This window comes from Chrysemys picta, chromosome 3, assembly GCF_011386835.1.
Source record: "Chrysemys picta bellii isolate R12L10 chromosome 3, ASM1138683v2, whole genome shotgun sequence".
Classification (NCBI taxonomy): Eukaryota; Metazoa; Chordata; order Testudines; family Emydidae; genus Chrysemys; species Chrysemys picta.
The window spans coordinates 127,002,485-127,022,293 of NC_088793.1; the positions used below are offsets into that span (position 1 = coordinate 127,002,485).

At 42.3% G+C, this 19,809-nt stretch overlaps 1 long non-coding RNA gene across 1 annotated transcript in view; it reads right to left on the reverse strand.

The window, feature by feature from the left end:
- Window positions 1-10,612: 10,612 nt before the first annotated feature.
- Window positions 10,613-19,809, reverse strand: part of LOC135982403 (uncharacterized) — an 81,493-nt gene continuing 72,296 nt past the window's right edge. The window contains exon 3 of the long non-coding RNA XR_010599749.1: window positions 10,613-11,778. This is a non-coding gene — a long non-coding RNA (uncharacterized LOC135982403). The remainder of the gene's footprint in view (window positions 11,779-19,809) is intronic.

Here is a 19,809-nt window from a genome sequence, read left to right on the forward strand (position 1 = left end):
TTGTATGTATTATATGTGAAACAGTAATGATCTGCTCTTTGCACAAATCCTACCATAGACTTAGACAAAGTCTTATTGTTTTGCAGTTGTCTCAGTGTAAGTTAGGTCTTGATCCTGCAAACCTTTATTCATGTAAAATAGTCCTGGGCTTCAGTGGGCCTTCTCATGTTAGTACAATAGGGTCCCGGTCCATGACGGGGGCTCGTAGATGCTTTAATAATACAGATAATAAATAATAACAACTATTCAGATGATTTAGGGTTTGCAGAATTAGTCTCTTAGCTTTTAAGCTTCTTAGGATAGAGAATGTGTTCTGTTCACCTGTGAAGTCTCATATTCTCCTACAGTACCATATACCTAATAAACAAAACTAACGAAATCTGAGTATGACGTGAGCTAACAATAGCTTATGATAAAGATTGCCCATTACATTTGTGTAATGTATATAAAATCTCACAGTCCTTAAAGGTGGTTGGAGCTATTCCAAACACTGTTGGCTTACATTACATAAAAAGCAAATACCTTCTGTTTTGATAATGCCATGTTATAATCTCTTATTTTATAATTACATTCTTATTCTGATTATACATGCACCTAGAGAAATCAGTCCATGAGCACATCTGAAATGGTATATTACAATGAGTGATTTTTGTTTTTAGTAGATTGCAGACCAACTCCTAGAAATAACATATCCTCCCCATCCATCAGCTTTTAATCGCATTGGGCCCTGAATCTGTAAATTAAATATTACTGGATAGACTGAGTTTATTTGTCCCATCTACATTTATTAGAACTTTAAATCTAAACCCCTTTGAATCTGTATGTGTGTGAGTAATGTACTTGAGTTCAGGGCCACCCAGAGGGGAGGACAAGTGGGGCAATTTGCCCCAGGCCCCACAGCGGCCCCCATCCCCTGGCGCCTCAGCGCGCCACGTCAGGAGCGGCCCTGGACAGCGCTGCAGCGACGTGGCTCCGGCGGGGCCTGAGCTCCTCCCACTGAGTCAGAGCCGCGTGGTAAAGGGACGGGGCTGCGAGCTCCAGTCCCGCCGGAGCCATGCCACTGCAGCGCTGTCCAGGGCAGCTCCTGGACATGGCGCGCTGAGCTCCGAGAGAGGGGAGAGGCGGCGGTAACCCAGGAGTGGCCCTGGACAGTGCTGCTCGGGGGGCGGTCAGGGGACAGGGAACGGGGGGTTGGATCGTGGGCGTTCTGGGGGTCTGTCAGGACTCGGTGGGGGTGTGGATAGGGGTCGGGGCAGTCAGGGGACAGGGAGGGGGGTGGTGGATGGGGGGTGGGGTCCCAGGGTGGTGGTATTTCAGGGGGGCTGTGAGAGGACAAGGAGCAGAATGGGTCGGGGATTTTGAGGGGGGCAGTCGGGGAGCAGGAAGTGGGTGGGGGTCGGATAGGGGGCAGGGCCAGGCTGTTTGGGGAGGCACAGCCTTCCCTACCCTAAAGCTCATTCAGCAGTTTGAGGCTTGCAGACAGCTATTTAACACAAAGAGCCAAGCTGTTATCTTTTCCCTTAGGGCTACCATCCCTTTCACTTCTCAAATGAAAAATTATAGTCTACATTTAATTTCAGTGCCATAGGGAGATTCATGTCAGGGGAGGGTAGCTTCATTTAAAATTAGCCACTTTAGATATCCCAGTCCTGCTCTGGCCATGAACTAATAACCACTATCGTAGCCTCAACCTAATTCTGCATTGAAGACTGGTTCCTTATGCTTTCTCTAATTTTTAAAAATATGTTCTGGGCAGAACCTTGACACACAAACTACATGTGGGTTATGATGTTTTTTGGACAGGAGAGGGAAGCAGATACAGGTAAAAAAGCTTCTGTTCTTCAGATAGTAAAAATTCACAGTATGTCAATGCTCTGCCCTATTTTCAGATACGAAGAACAGAGAATGATGTTGGTATTTGGATTTTGTCATCTGACCATAATTTTTCACTGACACAATATCTTGTATTTATAAAAATGCCTTTAATCCCAAAGATTCCAAAAGTGCTTCACAAGTGGAAACCATTTTACCCCTCACTGAAATGCAGCCACCTCTGGGCGGCAATACAACAACTGTTTAACAATATGTAGCAACGCCACACAACAGTGAAGAAAGATACCACATACCCTTGAAAGTAAATGGAGAATTTATGTGGGAAGATTAAAAGATTACTAAAAATACAATTTAGTCAAGACATGAGAGCTAACAGCCTTAATCTTGACAAGTGATCATAGACTTCAGGTTTGCATCTAAACCAAAAAATGGTTCAGTAGCAGTGTCAATGTCTCCTAACCTAATGCCTTTCTGGGGCAATGGCTCAATAATGGCTCCTACTGAATTTCCAGCACCATTTTTTGCTGAATCCTGGGTTGTCCTTTTGAGATTTCCTAACTAAGCACGAACCAAGCCCAAACCTGTCTTCCTTATGCAACCTGATAAGATCACAGCTGAAGGTGGTATGGCTACAGGCCACAAGGATTTTCATTATACTGTTTCTACTAGCATGCATACAATATATATTTGCCTACAAAGGTGGGCTGGCACATAAACATCCATGAACTAAACATTTTCTAGATACAGAAGCCTTTGATAACATTCTCTCTTGGAACACCAATGACATCACCTCCCACTGACCTAATATCTATATTTATATTGCATAACTTAATGGCTCTAAAATAGCTATTAAAGCATTGAGGTCATGACTCATGAGTGACCAATGCAATAATGACATAGCCAACGTATGAGTATCCCTGTCTACACTACCACTGTAGTTTTAATTGTGCAGCACGGGTTGCATCCACAGAACACAATTTTGAAACCATGCTACAACTATTAATTGATTACACAGAGGTAAAAGGTGCCCATTATTATAGTTCAGTATCAGGTTCTATCTATTCACATAATTAAAATATTATTTTTTCCCCTAAATAGGGGACATATACTTTACATTACCCCACAGTATCCAATAAAACTCTTCCTCATGATTCCTGTCCCTCCTTTCCCTCTCAGCCCCTCCTTCAAAACAAAAAAATAACCAATCAAGGCAATGCCAGCTAAAAGAACATCATGGCCAACAGTCTATCAGTGCCTACAGAAATCATGGCCGGGGTGTCAATCTTAGCTTTGTCTTGTTTAGTATGAATTAGTTGGTTTTTTGTTGAATTAGTTGGTTTTTTGTTGTGATTAGGAGTCTTATCTGCCATCTTGTTTTCCTAATTAATTAAATCAATTTTTTCTCTGCTTTACCATAGTATTTTTACACCCAAAGTATAAAGTACACTATAGTACCGTATACAGTACACTACACTACTGTATACAGTTCAATAACTTTTATGAAAAAACACAATGGGCGATGGTGACGGGACAGCTTTGGACTACTGAAATCTGACCAGTTGTGAAGTATTTGGAATGATCATCAGTGATCAAGCCCTTACTTCTGGAATTTCACCTGTTTTTGATGTCAAGCACATCTGTCTGTTAGTTTCTAATGACTGGGATTCCTGAAGTTAAAAAGTCTAAGAGTTTTTATTAACGAGGCATTAGAACCTGTAAACATTCTTTTACAACATTTTAAATGTTAAAAGTACTGCGTTTTTATTCCTCCCCTTTGGGAAAACATTTATTTTTATCTCTTGTCCTTGATTCTTCAAAGTGTTCTCTCTGCTTTACACCCCAGGGAATGTGAAGGGAGGGAGAATACAATCTTGGCTGATGCAGCCTTGCCTACGGTCTCTTGCCTACAGAAAACCCTTGCATGTTAACACAAAGGAAGAGAACTGGTGTTTGGGGTGGGGGCGGGGAGTGGAATCAGAGTACATCAGGAGGTAAACGTGACTGAGAGCAGCTCCACAAGCTCCAAAACCCTGATACAAAAGCAACTGACAGGAAACAATTGTCTCAACAGAAGCCACCATTTACAAATGCCCCTTCATTTCTCTGCCTCCTTCGGTTACCAGGGAGAGGTAGAATCAGACCTTCAGGTCCCCACCTTTGAGAATGTTGCCCTAGAGGAGAAAGCATTCTTAAAACTACCAGGAATAGGAAAAAAATGTTGCTAAAAAGTGAGGAGGAGGACAATGTGCAATGTTGGGAGAGAGGGAGGAGACTACATAAACAGCCTTGCAAGATGTGGCATCCTGCCCACCAAATCAGAAAGGGGCATGTGATTAAAAAAAGGGCACATTTAGGCCAAATTCATCCCCGGACTAACTCCATTAAAATAAATTGAATTACACAAGTGATGAATTTAGCTAATTGTATGAAACTCACTTATCCCATTACCAATGTTAAACCCGTGCTTATACATAGATACTGATGGCTCAGTCCTGTACCCATGTTATCCCATTGATTCCTGTGGGTACATGATTGGTGCATTAACTTTGGCAACACTTGTATACCTTATTAAAACAATAATGTTTTTGGAAATGAACTGGGAACAGAACATTACAATAAACAGAAATTTGTAAATAAGAATTGTATATATAAAATAAAGTTCTGGCTTATTAAGATCGGAATGTGGAGAATTCTTTGCAGACTATGGGACAGACAAAGAGTTTGAAGTGGTTGGTGTGTAAACAGTCTCAAGGTACTCCCTGTTTGAGTAGTACAAAACTTTCAGTACAAAAAGTGAAACTCACCCTAGCTGGGATTCTGTTACAAACCTGAAACAACACACATTGGTTGGAAAAATCACTAAGGCTTGCATCTGAAGAAGTGAGGTTCTTACCCACGAAAGCTTATGCTCCCAGTACTTCTGTTAGTCTCAAAGGTGCCACAGGACCCTCTGTTGCTTTTTCCTAAGGCTAGATTGATTTTGGCACAAATTTGGTCTCAGTTTTGAGTAAACGGGCCTGAAGTAAGAGCATGAGACCCAAATCCCCTCAAACTTTGGGGAAATTCAGATCTTGATTGAAATTTGCAGCTTGATCTCATCTCTAATTTTGCGTGATTGTGGGCCAGGTTATAGTTTCATACTGAAATCATATTGAACTTACAGCTTCACAGTTTCAATGCAAAAGAGGGTGAAATACGGCAGCTTTGAGCTTTGTTTTGAGTTTCTCATTCAAATCCTCTTTACTCAAAAGCAAAGGAAAGGTTTTGCACGGACCCGTGTGATGTAAAAAGGAGTTTCACAGAGATCTACTTTCTGTGGCACAATGTATCTTTAGTGCACAGACATATTCCACCACCAATTTTTATGATTCTCAGCTGTATATAGAGGTCCTCTTCCACCCAGGCATGGAAGACCCAAGCACGGCTCTCCGCACCACATAAACCATTATATTACTCACAAAGGGCATGGGGGAAATTGTGACTCTGCAGCTCCTGTGCAATGCAGAGGAGATCCTGGGGCACAGGTAAGGGCTACTGGATCTGAAATTACATAGATCCAGGGACGTAAAATCCCCACACTGTGGGTGCATTGGCAGTTTTGCAGCCTGCTCTCAGGTTGGGAGGGGTGAAACCAATCAGCCAAGCCCCCACATAAAGTCTGACTATTCTGGCTTTGTGTGTGTATGTAGGTGGGGTTGAGTTTCATCCACAGAGCATATTTTGAAATGACTGAGAAAAGGAGGCCATTAAGCCCAGCCCCCATTTCTGAAGAATCCCTGTCAAAGGTAACCAGCACTAAGTATGGAAGGCAGTTCTCACCCGCTCCTTCAGCAGTTTTCATTGTAGAGATTCCAGATTTCACAGGAGAGAATTCTATTGTATCTTGCTTCCTCACACCTATAGCCATCAACTAACATCAGCTTTCAGGTCAGAAGCTATTTTGCCTGTACTGACTGCTCCTCCTCCGCATGTATTTTTTTTCGCTTCGGCTCTGGGGGGGACTATGGACCCTTTAGAGTACATCTACACTGTAATAAAAAAACTGTGTCACTAACTCTCAGAACTCAGGTTGATTGACTTGGGCTCATGGGGCTTGAGCTGCAGGTCTAAAAATTGCAGTGTAGACATTCAGGCTTGGGTTGGAGCCTGGGCTCTGAAGGTACAGTATGTCTGAGAAATTGGAGCGGGTCCAGAGAAGAGCAACAAGAATGATTAAAGGTCTTGAGAACATGACCTATGAAGGAAGGCTGAAAGAATTGGGTTTGTTTAGTTTGGAAAAGAGAAGACTGAGAGGGGACATGATAGCAGTTTTCAGGTATTTAAAAGGGTGTCATAAGGAGGAGGGAGAAAACTTGTTCACCTTAGCCTCTAAGGATAGAACCAGAAGCAATGGGTTTAAACTGCAGCAAGGGAGGTCTAGGTTGGACATTAGGAAAAAGTTCCTAACTGTCAGGGTGGTTAAACACTGGAATAAATTGCCTAGGGAGGTTGTGGAATCTCCATCTCTGGAGATATTTAAGAGTAGGTTAGATAAATGTCTATCAGGGATGGTCTAGACAGTATTTGGTCCTGCCATGCGGGCAGGGGACTGGACTCGATGACCTCTCGAGGTCCCTTCCAGTCCTAGAATCTATGAATCTATGAATAATATACCAACTACATGCCCATGGCTGGCCTAAGTCAGTTGACTCAGGCGCATGGTGCTTGGATTGCGAGGCTAAAAATTGCAGTGTAGATGTTTGGGCTTGGGCTGGAGCCTGGGCTCCTGGACCCTCCCCTTCTTGCGGGATTCCAGAGCTTGAAATGTCTTCACCGCAATTTTACATTCCCACAGCCTGAGTCCCGTGAGCCAGAGTCAGCTGACTTGGGCCAGATGTGGGTGTTTAATTGCTGTGTAGACATACCCTGAGGCTCACCCTTCTTGTGGACTTTCAGGGCCTAGGCACTAGCCTGAGCCTGAACATCTACACTGCATTTTTTAGCCCTACAGCCCAAGCCCTACAAGCCTGAGTCAGCTGACACAGGCCAGCTGTGGGTCTATTGCAGTGTAGATGTACCCTTGGAGCCTTAAGGAAGCAGTTGACTTGGAATTGAATATTTACGCTTATCACTGAAAGAGAAATTGCCTTATTTGTAAAGACAATCAGAGCTGAATTGGGAACTTATATCAAGACATGTGACCACACTTCTCCAAAACTGCAATGGATGTGTTGAGCCTGCCTGGGTGTGTTGAGATTTCTACATAACAATAGAAGAATGGCCATACTGGATCAGACCAATGGTCCATCTAGCCCAGTATAATGTCTTCCAATAGTGGCCAATACCAGATGCTTCAAAGGGAATAAACAGAACAGGATAATCATCAAGTGATCCACCCCGTTGTCTAGTCCCAGCATCTGGCAATCAGAGGCCTAGGGATACCCAGAGCATGGGGTAACATCCCTGACCATCTTGGCTAATTTCTGCTATTGTTACGTTCCTCCTTGAAGCATTTCTGATCTTAGGTCCATTTCATCAAGTTATAAACATCTATGCCTGGTTGTAAAAAGAAACAAATGAGATGTCTTATAAATACATAAGATGCATAGCTATGAAATCTAAACTCTACATAGGATCAATTTCTATCCTTTCAGCAGAGAAGGGACATCACCCCTTCAAGAGAGTGGGAGGAAAGGCTTTAGGCAATAAAAATAGAACACACATGGCTAACTAATCTGTAGTGGCTGAGAATGTTTCTCACTTTCTTCATGAATCAACATGAATAGAACGGTTATCCTCCTTTTGTCATCATATATCAAGTTGACCTGACATCCATGATTCAGTCTGGTTCAGTTAAAGTTGCTTAAAAAGTGTATCTAAAAGGACTCCTTTAAACTATTGAATAAGTGCTGTTTAATCTTTTTTATCCTTCCAGATTCAAAGTCAAAAAGTTGAAACATTGCACATTTACAGATGTTTAGAACTTCCCCTGATTAGGAATTGATCCACTAAAGAAGTAAGTACTTTCTATTTATGTCATCAAAGATGATGGGGAAGATATTGTCAGAAGACAACGAACAGTTTTCAGTGTCAACACCTCCAACCTCCTGGGACCAACCTGGGGGCTACAGAAGGGGAGCCCTGCAGTTGTGGACTTCATAAAGATCACTAGGGTCCTGATCTCATGCCTCTCCACTTCAAGGGGCTTTTGAAGGCCGCTGGGGCAGCGGCTCCTCCCATGCTGATATTAGCAAGTAAGGCAGCTGCTGAAAGCGCCTGTCAAATCTTGGTGCTCAACTGGCCAGGCCTCATATACTGCAGGCCTTCCCCTCATTGGCCCTGGCAAAATCATCATGTAGGAGAAGAGGGGTTGACCATGAGGTCTGATACATAACACCTTAAACACCAGAACTCTGGCATGGAACATTTCATTGTTTTGTCTCGACAAAAAATATTTTCTCCATCAGTTTTTGTGTTGTAAATAAAAACAGTTATGAGGAATGCAGGAATAAACATCAGAGGGATAGCCGTGTTAGTCTGGATCTGTAAAAAGCAACAAAGAGTCCTGTGGCACCTTTAAGACGAACAGATGTATTGGAGCATAAGCTTTTGTGGGTGAATGCCCACTTCGTCGGATGCATCCGACGAAGTGGGCATTCACCCACGAAAGCTTATGCTCCAATACATCTGTTCGTCTTAAAGGTGCCACAGGACTCTTTGTTGCTTTTTACAGGAATAAATAGGTTATTCTCTTTTGGATTAATTTCCAAATTAGCGTATGCATGAGAGGTTGTAAACATCTATAAATGTGCCAAGCTTCAGCTTCCTGATTTTCTGCATTCTGAAGCTAGAAGAATAAAAAAAATATTTTTTATTTAAAGCCACCTTTGCCACCCGCCAGCCCCTATGCCAGACCAGAGATTCAGAGAACAGCCAGACCAGAGATTCACAGTCATAATAAGCATGTACAACATACTTTTAGATATGGACAATATTTGTATTATTTGAACTTCTGTGTTCAGTATATAAAGATCAGTCCACAAGGACGGACCATGGTTTGCTATTTACTCCTCCAAACTAACTCCTATGTGACAGGTTTCCTAAAGTAATCTGCAGCTTGAACCCATGTATTTATTTTTAAATTAAGCACTAGATCTGAGAGAAGGGAAACTCCACTCCACTGATGTCAACATGTTGTGGATCTCATGGTGTATATCACTCTCCACCAGGGGTGACAGAAGCTCCCTAAAAGTGGGGGGGCCCACCGGTGCCTGAACCATGACCCTGCCCCCCACGCTGCCCCTTCTTCTGAGGTCCTGCCCTCACGGTGCCCCTTCTCCCCGAGGCCCAGCCCTCATGCCGTCTCTTCCCCTGAGGTCCCTCCCCTACTTGCTCCTCTCTGCCCCCTCTCCCTGTCGCTCGCCCTTATGGCCGATAAAAAGTGATGGTGCCATGGCCCCCTGGTTCCCCACCCCAGCACTCCTGCTCTCCACGGAGGCACATGCATCATCTGGAGGCAGCATCATGAAGGCACATTAATGTAATCACACAGCACTGCTCACTACTGCCCCAAGCATAGCCATTAACTGCAGGGTCACCACGGGACACTTAGGTAATTGGTCATGGTCTATACTAGTTCTTGTAATAAAAAAATTTAGTCCATTGTTTTGGATGGGAACAAGGATTACTGATGTAATGTCCTGGGAATAACCCTTACAGATTTTTGATTAGGTATGGGACAAGTAAAGAGCAGACTGCCCCTAGGGAATGCATCCCAGGCTGTACAGTGAGCTAAGTGCATGTTGGGACAGAACTCTGGGGTTTAGTCAAAGCATGCGAATGATCGTGATCAATAAAACTCATAGATTAAGGACCTCACTAGCAAGTCCAAATGCCTTGATTTAAAGAGCTCCCATTAATATGGGACAAATCCTCATATGGACAGGAGGATCACTTAGCTGAACTTCTATGTCAGCAACTCTTATCAGTATTAATTTACAAAAGACAACAATGGTTTTGTATTGTTAGTATGCATTCAGGCAAATTGATACAGTGCAAACTATGCTATATATCTTGAGTCCTGACAAAGAAAGAATATGTATCAAACTACCTCAAGGATAAGAACAGACCAGCTAATGAGTGGAGTTGAAAGCACAGTGAAGCAATGAAAGGCGATTTCAGGATTTGTCAGCTGCATGACTCAGTGGCCAGGAATGACAGCAGTGCTGGCTGTGGCGAAGACTCCACGGAATGTCATTCTTATTTAAGGTTCTTCAGGGTGTCTACAAAAACAACAAGGAGTCTGGTGGCACCTTAAAGACTAACAGATTTATTTGGGCATAAGCTTTCGTGAGTTAAAACCTCACTTCTTCAGGGTGTCACACATTCTTGTGTTTCACAGTCAGACTCGTATCTAAAGGTATTAGCCTTGGGGAAGCTCGGAGTTTAATGCAGGTGGTAGTCACTATATTCTGGTGGTTGGTCATTCAGTCTTTGTGGGATATATTTATAGCAATTGAAAAAGAGGCCAGCCATAGATAAGAGAGTTTATCATCTCCAGATGGCGAGTTATGAAAGCAGAGAGGTGTAGGATAGGAATGACAATGAAATTTAACTCTCTTTTGAAAATGTTAACCGTATTGTTCACGCTCGGCGCTAAGGGCGCCTGCGACCACTGTGTGATTAACCCTGTGACCCCGACAAGAGTTTAGACCAGCCTGTCAAAAACATTATGCTTTAAAGCAGTAATCGTTTTTCTTTAATAAAGATAAGTTACATTGCCTTGCTTTCTGTTGCCTACGTTCAGATTGCAGTTTGGCTGCAGCACCACCTGTAGGAAATCATGTGTAGTTTAATTAACAGCACAAATCCAGAGCAGCAGTCAAAGTGATAATATACAAGGCGGGACTGACACGGCTACAACTACGCTGCGTACAACGGACTCCTTGGCAGGTTTAATTCATTTTAGGAAGCAAGTGTGCAACACATAAGTGTGTCCATCTAATATATATGAACATTTCAAATAGATCCATTAAGGGAAGGGGAGTAATTTCTAAATTTAAAAGCATGGCAACAAAAAATAAATTTTATAAAAAAAAATTTCTGATCTTTACATTTGTCTCATAAGTTCAGGACCTGAATCTTTAAAATGGGAGTCTTTCCATAAACGACAAAGGACTATGGATTAGGCCTTTATTTAAACCAGCCTCTTTCATAATTATTAAAGTCATCTATTTAGTATCAAAGGATCAGTCTCCCTTAGCCCTTTCAATATTTGGCCTTTTTGCTGAGACTACCATCAAAAGCACCATTTGTGATTTCCCCCCTGATCTCGGGTGTTTTCCCCCCTTAATTTAAGTGTTGTTTTTAAGAATAAATAGTAAGTAGCTTATCATATCATGCAGTAGACTGATCCAATACATTATTATTTTGGAGTGCACCAAACACTGTCCCATGATGGTATCAAGGAGCTTGCAATAAATATATGTTAAACATTTGAAATCGACAACAAAAAATAAATAAAATTGGTATGAAATATATATTTTGTGACATAAATGTGGGTTTTAAACTGGATGAATAGCATTTTTTTTTAAAAAAGGAACACTTATTTAATAATGCCATTTCATAGGAACTGCTATAGAAAGCTTACAGTTGGATCAAAGTATCTAGAACCCTCTAAAGGCTACAGGCACATGAAAGCACACGGATGGTTATGTGGCCACTATGGCTTCCAGTCATCTTACCATCCCATGCTGCTTGATTGCTGGGTATGACAACTGGGACAGACAGATACTTATGGTGGTAAGTCCATCTGTTTCTTATTATGGTGTAGCTTGAGGCCTCAGAAAAAAGAGTGAGACTTTGAGAACAAGACTGGAAGTGGAAACCAGGCACTCCTGAGTTCAAATCCTGCCTTTGACACTTGCACTGTGGATTTGAGCAAACCTCTCCACCTCTGTTTCCCATCTGTAAAAAGAAAATGAAAATAACTCTCACTGGAGTGCTGCAGTATTAATGTTTGTAAAGCACAAAGGAATTACAGAACTTTTCCTATCCAAAGTGCTGTTACCACAGGAGAGGTAAAATAGCTGTATCTCTAAAAAATCCCATTCTTTTATATCCATACTCACCAGTGCCCAGCATTTTAGAAAAAAATTTATTTTTTTTTAGGGGGGGGGGGGGTGCCAGTCATCTGCTTTTTACAAGTGACAGATTTTACAAGCAGAATCACATCAGGGTACTTTCAGCAGCAATCTGCTGCCCAGATTGGTTGGTACCTCCGCGTCTATCCTTTTAGGACAAAAAGCTGCAGTAAAGCCATGCAACTCCACCAACAGGCTTTAAGTCGTCGATACCTTTTTCAATGAGGCTAATAGTCTCTGCATAATTTTTGGACAATGCTGCAATAATGATGCTTGGTTGCTGTGCAGGATTAACATGTTCAGCAATAGGGAAGAGAAAAAGAGAAGGCATCTAGCATGCAAGTGATGGGTTTGCTAAAAGTGGCATGCATCTGAATGATACGTGCATATTTAACCTTGGAATCATTTTTATAGCTAATCAACGAATGTACGTGACACTTACTGACATTATAGTGCCTCCATTCACACTGCTAGAAGGTTTAAGCTGTTCCCATTGAAGTTAATCGGAGCTCTGCATGACAGCAGTGAGAACAGGATCAGGCCCTAAGAGTGTGTCAGGGAATTTCTGGTGTCATTTTTAGGGGACTGTGTAATCCTGCTGTGAAAGTCTTATGCTCAGATGGGGATATGACTAACTTTCTAGTGCCATACTTAAATAAATAATAATAATAAGAATAATAATAAAATAAAATAAAAAAAAACACAAGTGTAGCTTTAACTTTAACTGAATTTTCTGGCTTCCAAACACTTGTTGTTTTTTTTAAAAGAACATTAAAGTTTTCTTCCCCTTTCAGCAGTATTCCATCAACTTGAAAATCATATTTGCATCATGGCATGTGATTCAGGAGACCTGCAGTGAACTCCTGGCTCCACGTAAGTCAGTCAATGTGAGTTTTGCCATTGGCATCAGTGGAATTGAGATTTCCTCTCGGATTCTAATCCCAATTTTGCCACTTTTGAACTTTTTGAATGTCAATTTTCCATTCTGTAAAATGGGAACAATTATACTTGTCTGCTTCACAAAGGGGCTATGGTTCATAAGTAATATTTGAGATCACTGAATGAAAGGTCACATAGGGGCTAGATTTTCAAAAGGATTTAGGTGCCTAAAGATGTAGATTGGCACCTAGTGGGATTTTGAAAAGTGCTTAACTCCCATTGAAATCACTGGAAGTTAGGCTCCTATCTCCATCTTTAAGCACCTAAATAACTTTGAAAATCTGGTCCATAATGTATAAGTGCAAAATGTTATTTTGGCCACACACTATTTCAAAAATGGGAATAGAACTTGGGAGTGCTTGGCTCTCAGTCCTGACTTCTAGTTCTGTGCTTCTATCAAGTAAGCTAGGGAGACAAAGTGTTTTTATTGCCCCAACAAGGTATTCCAGTGATTGTTAAGACCACACATATTTCCTTCAAAATCACCTCCCCTTTCCATGCCATCCAAATAAACAAAGACGACTAAGATTACAAACTAGACAATTTCTCATTGAAGCTGGACATTTAGCATGTGGGAATTGTATTTGTTATTTTTATTTTATAGTGCTGGGTCTAAATATTCACATCTGCAGCAATCCCAAGGTATTGTTAAGGAATTGACTATTCTGTTTAATATCCAGACAGGTTTTATATCAGCATTTTATATAACAAAGATTGGAAACCAAACTTCTATTTTACACACACACACACACACACACACACACACACTTGGATTCTTCTCCCTTTTAAATACACACACACACACACACACACACACACACACACACACACACACACACTTGGATTCTTCTCCCTTTTAAATTGATGGTAACACTCCAATACTCCTTGTGGGAATCATCATCTATAGGTCTTTGCAAAAATCAAGGACGAGTGAAGGGTATTTAAAATATTAATGCAGCACCAAAATCTGCATCATGGCTTGGCTTTCTAAAACCAACACCTCTAATCAATATGAAGAAGCCCCCCTTAGGATACAGAATTGCAGTTAGGTGATTTATGGAAGGAGGTGGTTAAGCCTTTGGCTTGAAGCATTCACCATTGCTAGGATATTGGTCTAAATGGACCACTGCTCTCTTCCAGCACAGCTGTTCCTACATTCCTATGGTTGAACACAAAAATTAAGAAGTATTCAGAAAAAAAATCTACCAAAACGCAATTGCACCCCGAAGGCCACATTATGGATACTGCTCTGAGCTGGGTTAGATGACATTGTGGTAAACACACCTGAATCCTGTCTACATTAGTGCTCCTGCCATGTCTTCTCCAAGTGGAGCTGCACTGGTGGGAAAGCTCTTGGCATATGATGGTAAAGATACGGCCTTACCATACTAGGCAGCACTGCTGGGAGTCATACAGCCCTTCCCTTGAAGTCAGTGAACAGATTACAAGTGCCATTTGAGCCCCTCACTTAGTTTGCATACCTCACATTACATCATCCAACAAAGCACCTTTCAGTCAAACCCCATACAATGGAAAGAGGTTGGCTGTGCTCAATGGGGGGTTAATAGTTGCCAAGGGAACGCCACATTCCAGCATCAGCTGCTAATGCGCAAAGCATGCTGTTAGAAGCTGGCCAGGAACAGACCATGGGAAAATTCTTGCATACTTTATGAGACAGAAACAAACCTACTTTCTACAAAACACCACACAATGCATAATCCTCATTCTGAAGCTGAAATGCACCAGACCTTTAAGTGGGGAAAGGGAAATTAAGATTTTGGGATGTTGTTGCCAATAAAAACAAATAAAAAAGTAATTTTCTGATTTGAGATTTAATTTTCAATATCTTAGGAAATGAGTTGTCTAAGTGTCAAACATCTCACAGGTAATTTTAATACAGTTCTTCAGAACAATATGTTCAGCCTTAGCCAGACTGGCAGGTTAGAAGGTTAGCACCTGGGATGAGTGGGGCACCAACTGACTTAACATCGTGGAACAATGGCCTCTTTCTCCCTCACCCCCCCCTCCCCGTATTGGCAGTTCACCATGCCAAAGAATAACACCACAACATTACACTCCTGCCCACAAAGCCCCTATTCACTGTAAGGCAGTCTGCTTACTGCCACAAGATGGTATTTCTGGATACAACCACAAGCCCTTTTGGGGGGGGCAGGGGAGGAAAGGGAAAAGACGAAGATAAAATGGCAATGCAGACAGCCTCCAATTACAATAGCGTGTGTGCGTGTGTTCTTCGGCTGGGTGATTTTTGCTTCAAGTGCAAGCAAAAATGGTACATCTCTGATTATTAAAAAAAAATTAAGGAAATACTTTACCAAAAAAAAAAATTCAAGATCTCTGTAGCACATGTTGGCCAATGAAAAACATTAGCAACCTGGCCCCCCTCCCCATTTATTGGATGTGTTAGCAGCACCAGTTTTAGTATTGTTCATGCTAATACCATTTAAGTACACTGTGCTAGAGTGGAGCAAATTTAGCTGTTGAGGGGGAATGCAGGGACCAAGAGGAACAGCTTGCATTTCCCCTATTCAGAAGTTGCCAGTCATGGCGGTGGGGCATTGAAGTGATGCAGAATGACCAGGACATAGGAATGCCTCCCAGTGTGCTGTCACCAGTGTCCAGCCACCCACCCTGGGAAGCCCCTGCAGCAGGTGCCCGCTGCAGGGGAGGAGGGCACACAGAGCTGCCACAGATGGCTATGTGCTATGCTGCAGAGAGTCCCTTACATAAGGGGAATTCACTGGGAGGGGCCAAAAAGCTGGTGTGGGGCTGTGTGACCCGAAGAGCCTCTCAATGGTAAATGGCAAAGGGCTCATTGTTCTGGAAATACAACTGTTACCAGACCTGAAAAACTCTCTACACCTGACACTCAGTCATCATAATATTTATCCAACAAGTTTCTTGTAAGGTATCAAATGAAAACTGGTGACCTTCTAGTCACTACATACTAACAGTACATACATCACATCATAATATTAAAAAGAGTTATGTATTTGGGCTGGAAATACATTCCTAAAATATGTTCAGACCAAGCAATCCGAGTAGATACACAGATTTATCCTTGACAAAGAAATTTGGATTTGCCAGTCTGCCTGCGTCAAACTTTGTAAACCAGAGACAATGAAAATAAAGTTGCATTTAAGGTAAACAAAATAATCAAACCAAGAGAAAGAACTAATTAACGAGAGGGAAAAGGAGACATGGCACCTGCACTGTGAGGAACGAGCAGCAGGGGAGAAGAATTTTGTCCAGAGTTACTTTTCAAAGGTTTTTTGAACTATTAGAAGGGGGTGGGGGGTGGGAAAGCAAAAGACATTGTGGTTATGCATCATTTAAGGGATAAAGGGTAGGTCTACACTGGAATAAGAGACTCATGGCTGGCCCAGCTCAGCTGACTTGGGCTTGTGGGGCTCGAGCTGCAAATTGCAGTGTAGACATTCAGACTCAGGCTGGAACCCATGCTCTGGGGTCCTCCTGCTCATGGGGTTCCAGCTATGTGGGCTGAACACACTGAGAACTGGCTGCAACTGAGAAATTGCCTGAGACCAGTTTGTAATCTGTTAAGTTTTAGACACTAGAAAGCATGTTTTATTCAGAACCATTTTCTATTATCTTTACTTACTATCCCTTAAATCTCTGTTCTTTATTAATAAACCTATTTTTGGTATTTTTAAAGCCTATTTTTTAAACTGACTCGGTTTCAAGCTGACGGTTTGATGGCTGTTTTGGGGCCCTTTAAACTTTGTTAGCCGGAGTAATTTTAAAACCATGTTTAAAATCTGCTTTGCCAAAAGTGTTTAATCCACACGGACAGAGCCATACTTAGTGAGAATAAGGCTCTTCTTGGGGCACTGAATGACTTTTGAGATTGATAAGATGTGGCAACTTTCATCTCTAGTTCCTTGTTTTGAAACCAGCCCAAATTGGTGGTGATTGAGAACAGTTAGTGTTGCCTCTTCCTCTGACATCAGTGTCCTGCTCTCACATCAATGTTGCCTCTCTACTGAGCAGTAGCAGATGTTCAGGGCCATGCAGGTTGGCTTCCCAGTAGAGGAGAAATCAGTGATCCCAAGTATAACTTGCTTTATTCCTACATGTACACCAGTCCAGAAATGATATGGTCAAACAGCATGTAGGGCAAACCCTTCTTCCAGGAATCTCATCCCACTACTAGTGTCCATTACCCAGTATGCAACTGTGCCTCAAGAATTAATGGCCGTGGGCTTCTAGAGTCAGAAAAAGCAAACTCTCATACTGCTTGCTCAGCTTCCTTTATCCTAAAGTTGCCTCTACACACGCACTTGCATAATACAAAGCAACCCCACAGCATGTCTTTCCAAGAGTCAAAACTTGCTTGCACTTAGGGGGAAAAAGAAAAAAAAAATTGGACTCAGTATAACAGCACTACTTGGTGATACCTGACATAAGATTATCATTGAATGGCTGTTTGATAGCCTATCATTCCACACCAAAAATTATTGACATCCTTGTTAGCAGTCTCAGGAGAAAGGCTAAGAATTAAATGGGCCTGACTGAATTATCCTTCCTACAGTTATTTTTTCTAAGTTAGGGCTAGCAGGGTAAAACTTGCATTGTTTGCTGCCTATGCTGCACCTATTTTGTGGACAAAATGAGGGCTTACTCTTCTGAGGCTAGCAACAGAGGGTCCTGTGGCACCTTTGAGACTAACAGAAGTACTGGGAGCATAAGCTTTCGTGGGTAAGAACCTCACTTCTTCAGATGCAAGATGCCTTGCATCTGAAGAAGTGAGGTTCTTACCCACGAAAGCTTATGCTCCCAGTACTTCTGTTAGTCTCAAAGGTGCCACAGGACCCTCTGTTGCTTTTTACAGATTCAGACTAACACGGCTACCCCTCTGATACTTGACATCTTCTGAGGCTGTCTATCTATATGTAGTATCTTCCAGCAGCGCTAAATTAACTCCTAGATTTTGAGGTTAACCCAGGCTCAGAAATGGAGCCAGATTCTCAGCTATGGGCTGAGAAGCTCTTGGCCTAGCAGACATCAGCACCTGGATGAAGAGCAGCTGGCTAATGCTGATCCTGGGCAAGACAAAGATGAACTATATGAATAGGGAAATGCTTTGAAGAACTTGAACACCTCATCCCTGTAGTTACACTTTCTGTTGAGGGCACCTACCTAGTGATTGTTAAATCAGTTTGCAGCCTTGAGGACTTTCTGGACACCACAATGCTTTCGGATACCCAGGTAGCCCCAGCTGAAAAAAGCACCATCCCCACTTGCAACTGGACAGCTCAGTTCCCCATCCAGGAACACAGCTGACCTCAGTGAGCCATGCATTTGTGACATCTGGGCTCAATTAGTGCAATTCGTATTTCGAAATGAAGCCACACACCCTGAAAAAGCTCCCACTCACACAAAATGCCTGTAGGCTTAGCAACACTGGACTCATCGTGAACACATCACTCCTGTGCTGCACTCTCTGCTCTGGCTGTCCACTGAACGGAGAGTCCAGTTCAAGCTATCACAAAGCAATTATGCATTTGTCTTTACTGAAAGGACATCTTTAGTGCTCTGTGCAGTGGGCTCAGGGCCTGCGCAGGTCTGTATAACCAAGAGAATCCCAGGATTTCCAGGAGAAATGACATTCAGTCAATTATAATAAATCTACTGTTCCTGGGAGCATTCCACAGCCAGTCACCCACACCCCATTGTCACGGTCTCTGGAGTTCTGTAATAGTTAAGCCCCAAATTAATAGAGCAAGGGTTCTGAAATTTTGTGTTGCTGACTAAAGTAAATCCAGAACAGATTTTGTTTGGCTTTCCCATGCCTCAGTAGTCCCCAAAGATGCTTTTATTGTTTTAAGTATTAGGCATGTGCATGGGAAAGGGTTTTGTTAGTTCAAGTTAGTCACTCCCTGCGAGTTTTATTGGTGCAGTCTGTCCCTCTCCAGTCTCCCCACCCTCAGGCTGCTCATACCTTTCAGAAGATCTCACTGATGGACTCAACAGGTCTCCTCATCTCTGCATGTCCCTAATAAGAGAATGTACTTTGGTGCCAATTCTCTTTGATTGAAGTAAATGGGAATTGAGGACTCGCAGCATCTCACAAGAGGAGCTCTGCACTTTGCAGGAACAGATGCTTTATGGATTAAATTCAGCCCTGTGCCGAAGGTCAGTATAAAGTCTATGCACTACTGAAATCCCAGAGAAGCCCTCAAAATAGGGCTTGCCAGGGATGTAATCAGTGCTCAGGACTTGTGCTGGCCCTCTGCACAGGAGTGAATTTTATCACCTGCCTTTCATTCAGATACACACTGGCATGACGGTCTTGTGTTCCTGGGTGACTAATACCAGAACATTAGGTTGCAGAGTAGAGGTTTTTTTTCTCTCTCTCTTTTCTTTTCAGGAAAAGAGCAGCATGGTGCATTGTGCACTAGCATTTGAATTTTTCTCTGCAGAATAGTGAGCAGTAGCTGAGACACCATGTACTTGGAAGCTGAAGGTAGGCAAATCTAGACTGGAAATAAAGTGCACATTAACACTTACGGCAATTATCCACTGGAACAACTTGGTGAATCCACTACTCCCCTTTGCCATTACTTGAAATCCTCAGCTTGAGACTAGATCTTGCTCTCAAATAGATACTCTACTTCAACCACAAGTTATTGTACTGGATGCAAGAACCACTGGTTAAAATCCTATAGCCTGTGATAAGCAGGTGGTCAACTAAATTATCACCATGGTCCATTCTGGATTGAAAAATCTGAGTCTAAGAGCTTTTATTTTGGTGTGTGCAGGGAACTGCCACAGTTTTATTTGCTCATCATTCAACATGTGACAGAGTTGGTGACATCTGGTAGTGGTTGTCTCTCATGGTGTCTCACCTTGTCATGCAGAACTGTTACATCAGCAA